Below are 8,329 nucleotides of genomic sequence, written 5' to 3'. Positions count from 1 at the left end.
ACACAGAGCTAAAATAAATAAACACGAACTAATACAATAATAAATAATAGTAATATGTTGCTTATCATAAGTAAATTGGAATTAAAGTATATATATACTGTATATATATACAGTATATATGTATGTATACTGTATATATATACAGTATATATATATATATCTTGCAACATGCAATTTCTTGTCTGGCTATATATATATATATACACATATATATATATATATATATATATATATATATATATATATATATATATATATATATATATATATATATATATATATATATATATATATATATATATATATTGTATATACATATACATACATACATACATACATACAGTACATACATATACAGCATACATATACAGTATATATATATATATATATATATATATATATATATATATATATATATATATATATATATATATATATATATATATATATATGTGTATATATATATGTATATATGTATATATGCAAAACAGTTTCAAGCTTAATAAATTACAAACCCCAAAACCAGTGAAGTTGGCACGTTGTGTAAATGGTAAATAAAAACAGAATACAATGATTTGCAAATCCTTTTCAACTTATATTCAATTGCATAGACTGCAAAGACAAGATACTTAAAGTTCGAACTGAGAAACTTGGTTATTTTTTGCAAATATTAACTCATTTGGAATTTGATGCCCACAACATGTTTCAAAAAAGCTGGCACAAGTGGCAAAAAAGACTGATAAAGTTGAGGAATGCTCATCAAACACTTATTTGGAACATCCCACAGGTGAACAGGCTAATTGGGAACAGGTGGGTGCCATGATTGGGTATAAAAGCAGCGTCCATGAAATGCTCATTCATTCACAAACAAGGATGGGGCGAGGGTCACCACTTTGTGAACAAATGTTTGAGCAAATTGTACAACAGTTTAAGAACAACATTTCTCAACCAGCTATTGCAAGGAATTTAGGGATTTCACCATCTACGGTCCGTAATATCATCAAAAAGTTCAGAGAATATGGAGAAATCACTGCACGTAAGCGATGATATTACGGACCTTAGATTCCTCAGGCGGTACTGCACGAAAAGCGGCATCAGTGTGTAAAGGATATCACCACATGGGCTCAGGAATACTTCAGAAAACCACTGTCAGTAACTACAGTTGGTTGCTACATCTGTAAGTGCAAGTTAAAACTCTACTATGCAAAGCGTAAGCCATTTATCAACAACACCCAGAAACGCCGCCGGCTTTGCTGGGCTCATCTAAGATGGACTGATGCAAAGTGGAAAAGTGTTTTTTGGTCTGACGAGTCCACGTTTCAAATTGTCTTTGGAAACTGTGGACGTTGTGTCTTCCGGAACAAAGAGGAAAAGAACCATCCGGATTGTTATAGGCGCAAATTTCAAAAGCCAGCATCTGTGATGGAATGGGGGTGTATTAGTTCCCAAGGCATGGGTAACTTACACATCTGTGAAGGCGCCATTAATGCTGAAAGGTACATACAGGTTTTGGAGCAACATATGTTGCACATCCGAGCAACGTTGTCATGGACGCTCCTGCTTATTTCAGCAAGACAATGCCAAGCCACGTGTTACAACAGCGTGGCTTCATAGTAAAAGAGTGCTGGTCTTCTCAGTTCCTGAACGTTTACTGAGTGTTGTTAAAAGGAAAGGCCATGTAACACAGTGGTAAAAATGCCCCTGTGCCAACTTTTTTGCAATGTGTTGCTGCCATTAAATTCTAAGTCAATGAATATTTGCAACAAGAAAAAAAGTTTCTCATTTCGAACATTAAGTATCTTGTCTTTGCAGTCTATTCAATTGAATATAAGTTGAAAAGGATTTGCAAATCATTGTATTCTGTTTTTATTCACCATTTACACAACGTGCCAACTTCACTGGTTGTGGGCTTTGTACATTGTGAGTACAACAGTTTCATTTTCAGCATATTAACAGCCGTATTTGTGTTGGATTTGCACGTTTAAAACCAGTAGGTCTTCATTCTGATGCATGTGTGGTTGGTATTAAAGCCCTGCAGCCTCAGTCCTTCGATACGGCTCGCTTCAAAGCTGTGAGCAGTGACTTAAATGTCATTCCAATGGCGCTATTTGACACATGGCGCTCTAAAAACAACGTCGCGGAAGCGTTATGTAACGTATAGCGCTGCAGGGGCTGAAAAACATCAGCTTCTTGTCTAAACTGTTGAGAAAAAAAAAAAAAAAAAAAAAAAATCACCCTTCTCACCGTGCACGCCGTCTTCAGCTGGAGGGTCTCATCTGTCTGTTTTAGTTCACAAAGCATGTGATGAGAGCAGTCAGATTGCGAGCGGCTCAGCGCTAAAAAGCCACCATTTTTTTAAAAATGACATCGTATGACATCAGTGTGTGTTGCATGTGTGACATTTGTTTTGTTTCATCACCGGGTGACACCGGAACCAGGCTGATATAATGTGACAAGTGATTGTGCAGTGCTTGTCACATGCCAGCATCATTTCTCACAATTAGTCAGGCCGCGTGAAATATTTCTAATTTAATATTAATACATTTTCGATTAGAGTTGACGCTAATTTCCTTCAACGCCACTATTTTTTTGTGTGTGAACTCATTGGTAGTCATTCGTTTTTGTAATTTTTTTTTTTTAGGTGAGCCTGTGTCAGAAATGGTCACACATGTGAGACATCGTGATTTTTTTTGTGTGAGATGTGGTGTGTGTGTGTCTGTAAAAGAGTGTTTGTGTCCGTTTTGTGTAGAAAACCATAATGTTTAAAAAAAATAAACCAAGACGGAGCTATTTTGAAAGTATTAAAAACTTGGAAATTAAAGTACCGTATTTTCCGCACTATAAGGCGCACTTAAAATCCTTTCATTGTCTCAAAAATCGACAGTGCGCCTTATAACCCGGTGCGCCTAATGTACGGAATAATTGTGGTTGTGCTTACCGACCTCGAAGCAATTTTATTTGGTACATGGTGTAATGATAAGAGTGACCAGTAGATGGCAGTCACACATAAGAGACACGTGTGGACTGCAATATGACGCAAGTAAACAAGGCCAACATTTTATATGTTCCATTGAAAATATAGAACATTACGCACGGCGCTCAAAAATCGATCAAAAGGTTTAAGTACGACTTTGGTAAGCTGTGAAGCCGCACCGCTTGATGCATTGTACTGTGCTTCAACATACGAGTATTATTATGGTGTGTGTATAAGGTTAGACATATTATCTGGCGTTTTGTTTCACGATATTATGCAAAAGAAACTTTTCTTACCTTCTGGTACCTGCTGATCTGTATTTGGGATCTGCATAAGTTCTGAAAAATTGTGCGCGTCCGCCGTAGTCGATAAGCTTCGTCTTTTTCGCTATCTTCTTGTTATGGGACATTCATCCTTCGCTGTTGCCATTTCTAATATAAAGTAGTGTAAAGTTCGTACTTGTATATGTCAGTAAACTTGCCATGAAAGCGCTAAAACATACCGGTATAGTGAGTTTACATTATTCACCCAAGGAACTTTAGTTATTAGAGAGTTCCGGTCAGACCTTTTTTCACGGGACACATTTCCGGCGTTGATGTTGCACTAGTGAGCCACGGATGAGGAGATGCTGCTCCGTTGTTGATTGAAGTAAAGTCCGAATGTCATTAAAACAGTTCGCTCCATCTTTTGACACTTCTTGCACTCCCGTCCTTGCACGCTACACCGCTACAACAAAGATGACGGGGAGAAGACGCTGTCGAAGGTGAGCCACGGAAAATAAGACCGCCCACAAAAACGGTGCATCCTGAAGAGACTGTCAGAAAGTGACTTGAAGATGATCTGTAAAACATCATCTATGCAACATTTTGACCAAAGAACCACCATTACATGTTATGTAGATCAGGGGTCCCCAACCTTTGTTGCACCACGGACAGCTTTAATGTAGGCATTATTTTCAGCAAGCTTTATACAGCAAAAATAAGTGCATGAAAAATATAATTCACTATAAGGCTGAATTAGTGCAATGAGATGCAGATGGAAATCAGCCTTTGGCTACAATCTGTCACATTTATATTTGATATGCTCATTAATGTGCATTGTATCATGTCACAAAGTTATAACAAATATAACAAATGGCAACTTCCTATGAGGAATTTTATTGTACATCTATAAACAAGCTCATTGGTGTGTCTAGTGCACAGGTGTCAAACTCAAGGCCCGCGGGCCAGATCTGGCCCTCCACATCATTTTATATGGCCCGAAAAAGCCTGGAAATAATATGTGCCAATAAAATACCTTATAATTTCTTTCTTCACTTTCTTACTTACGGAGCCCCTAAAGGGACATGGGGGAATTTTTTATTTTATTTTTTTTCCCATTTTTTTTAGACATGTATCTCGTGTGCATGAGAAACTTTTTATAAAGTCATAAAAAAAAAAATAATAATTTTTTTTATTTTTTTAGACATGTATCTCGTGCGCACGAGATACATGTCTAAAAAAAACACAAATAAAATTATAATTTTTTGAAACATTTTTTTATAACTTTATAAAAAATTTCTCGTGCGCATGAGATACATGTCTAAAAAAAAAACAACAAATAAAATTATAATTTTTTTAAACATTTTTTTATAGCTTTATAAAAAGTTTCTTGTGCGCACGAGATACATGTCAAAAAAATAAATAAATAAATAAATAAATAAATTATAAAAATAAAAAAATTCCCCCATGTGTCTTTAGGGGCTCCGTACTAACTGAAGGTATTAGTTGTTTTTTTCTAGTTTGACAGGGGGAAAAAAAATAGTGTCCAATATTGCAAGAAATATTATATTTTCTAACTTTGTTGGTCAAAATCCAAATGAATACTTAAATATCTGCTTAACTTAGGATTTAGAAGCAAGTTATCCATCAAATTGTACACTATAAAAATGACCAATAGATTTGACTGTACAATGTAGGGAGTTTTTTACAGCATATTACTGTAAGTTGAAAAAAACGACCAATGTTTGTTTTGTTTTTTACAGTAAAATTCTGCGGACTGAGCTGTCAGTTTTTTTGTTTTTTTTACTGTAAAATCCACGGTAGATGATTTTATGGTATTACCTTTTATTATGGTATAAAACTGGCAGCTGAGTTGCCAAAATAACATTAAACAGCAGTACTGTATTTCTATGTACAGTAATATATTGTAAAAATAAAAACACACCATATATTTTGCAGTAAAAGTCTGGCTCCCAGTTTTTTCCTGTAAAAAATTGTGGTAAAATCCACAGATATTTCTTACTCTTTACGTAAAAATGTTTTTAAATATTTTAATTCATAGGCAAATTCATTAATTATTTACTGTTACACACGACCCTCTAATGGCAGCCATGAATGCGGTGTGGCCCTCAATGAAAACAAGTTTGACACCCCTGGTCGAGTGGGACTAGTCAAAGTTAAGTGGGAGAAAATGCAGTCCTTTATAATTTATTTAATGTTTCTCTCCGGCCCGGTAGCAAATGCGTCACGGACCGGTACCGGTCCCCGGACCTGTGGTTGGAGACCACTGATGTAGACCACAAGAAAAATCATAATATGACCCCTTTAATGCTCCTTATAATCCGGTGCGCCTTTTGTATGAAAATAGACCTGAATAGACCCGCTCATCGGCAGTGCCCTATGGTCCAGAAAACACGTTATATGTATTTGCAATTATTGCAATTAATGATTAGTTAACTACAAACAAAATGTGATTCATCACGATTACATATTTTAATCGTTTGACGAACCTGTTTTCTACATATTAGTGCCCCACTTGTTGTTTTCAGGAATAAAAGAAAGGCTTTGATCAAATCCGACGTCGTGCTTTGCATAAGATCAGCACAAAGTCATTTCAGCTCCATTATGCCCACAAAAAGCTGAAAATTATGATTTCTTACTCTATGTTCTAATATGCACCCTTGGGATGTGACATAGTTCAATAAGGAAGAGACCAAAACAATCCCCGCATCCAGTTTGAGAGATGAGCTGCATCAGATATGCACAGACTAATCACGGAGCCTATTAACTGATACACGCACACACCGTGTTTGCAGCACACGCTTTAAAACCAAATGTAAACTTAAAGTGATTAGAAATATCTGTGCCAATTATGAAAAACAAATCCAGTAGTTACGGAATTTGCTTGGTTGAATCTGCAGACTGCATGTATTGTCTGTCTGGGGCGGTATAGCTCGGTTGGTAGAGTGGCCGTGCCAGCAAACATTCAAATACTGAAAACCTTCTGTGTATGTGTGTGCGTGTGTGCGTGTGTGTGTGTGTGTGTGTGTGTGTGTGTGTGTGTGTGTTCTTGTATTTCTACCCTTCTTGAGACATCAACAAGGAAAAGTACCTTCCATATGAGGACCGGTGAACAAGTTAGGACATAAATCATGGTCCCAATACGGAAAACTATTGCATCTAATAGAGAGCCAAATACTAGAGTCTGTGAACATTGCTCCAAAGTCAGGAGTTTTTGTTGATTTAATGTGCATAGGAAAGTAAACATTGACAGGTGCAAAGGCAGCAATATATGATAAAACAAGACGGCAACTAAAGAACTTTTTTCTTATAAAATTGGGAACAATTTCTCATATTCTTTGTGTTTCTATAATATTGCAATATTTTCTCGTAAAATTATTCCTTTTTGATATAAAATTATTACTTTTTACTGCAAAATGGTTACTTTTGTCATATAAAAATTCTGACTTGTATCAAAATATTGCTATTTTTTTTGTTGATCTTGTAAAATAGTGACATTTTTGGAGTAAAATTATGACTTTTGTAATAATTTTGCCAAGTAAAATTCCGATTGTTATCATAATATTGCCAAAATGTTTAAGTTTTCTTATAAAATTGTGACTTTTGTCGAGTAAACTTACGACTCTTTTCATAAAATCGCCAACATTTTAAACTTTTCTTGTAAAATAGTGACTGTTATTGAGTAAAATTCTAACTTTTATCATAATATTGCACAAATGTTCAGTTTTTCTTGTAAAATTTAGACTTGCATTGTGTAAAATGATGACTTTTATTATAATACTGACAAAATTCCAAGTTTTTCTTGTGAAATTGTGACCTTTTTCTTGTGAAATTTCAACTAATGTTTCACAACAAGCTTTTTTATATTTGCATAGTATGTATATATTATTAATGTTGTAAATACACATCTTTATATATCTAGAAAGGGTGGTCCTAAAGAGGTAGGCATTTTTCTCAGGTCTCAAGAAGGTAAGAAATACAAGAATGTGTGTGTGTGTGTGTGTTCTTGTATATCTACCCTTCTTGAGATATCAACAAGGAAAAGTACCTTCCATATGAGGACCGGTGAACAAGTTAGGACATAAATCATGGTCCCAATACGGAAAACCATTGCATCTAATAGAGAGCCAAATACTAGAGTCTGTGAACATTGCTCCAAAGTCAGGAGTTTTTGTTGATTTAATGTGCATAGGAAAGTAAACATTGACAGGTGCAAAGGCAGCAATATATGATAAAACAAGACGGCAGCTAAAGAACTTTTTTCTTATAAAATTGGGAACAATTTCTCATATTCTTTCTGTTTCTGTAATATTGCAATATTTTCTCGTAAAATTATTACTTTTTGATACAAAATTATTACTTTTTACTGCAAAATGGTTACTTTTGTCATATAAAAATTCTGACTTGTATCAAAATATTGCTTTTTTTTTTTGTTGGTCTTGTAAAATAGTGACATTTTTGGAGTAAAATTATGACTTTTGTAATAATTTTGCCAAGTAAAATTCCGATTGTTATCATAATATTGCCAAAATGTTTAAGTTTTCTTATAAAATTGTGACTTTTGTCGAGTAAACTTACGACTCTTTTCATAAAATCGCGTGAACAAGTTAGGACATAAATCATGGTCCCAATACGGAAAACCATTGCATCTAATAGAGAGCCAAATACTAGAGTCTGTGAACATTGCTCCAAAGTCAGGAGTTTTTGTTGATTTAATGTGCATAGGAAAGTAAACATTGACAGGTGCAAATGCAGCAATATATGATAAAACAAGACGGCAGCTAAAGAACTTTTTTCTAAAAAATTGGGAACAATTTCTCATATTCTTTCTGTTTCTGTAATATTGCAATATTTTCTCATAAAATTATTACTTTTTGATATAAAATTATTACTTTTTACTGCAAAATGGTTACATTTGTCATATAAAAATTCTGACTTGTATCAAAATATTGCTATTTTTTTTGTTGGTCTTATAAAATAGTGAAATTTTTGGAGTAAAATTATGACTTTTGTAATAATTTTGCCAAGTAAAATTCCGATTGTTATCATAATATTGCCAAAATGTTTAAGTTTT

Source organism: Entelurus aequoreus, linkage group LG02 (assembly GCF_033978785.1).
Source record: "Entelurus aequoreus isolate RoL-2023_Sb linkage group LG02, RoL_Eaeq_v1.1, whole genome shotgun sequence".
NCBI lineage: Eukaryota > Metazoa > Chordata > Actinopteri > Syngnathiformes > Syngnathidae > Entelurus > Entelurus aequoreus.
The sequence above is the reverse complement of the archived record's forward strand: the minus strand, read 5'-3'. Positions refer to the sequence as shown.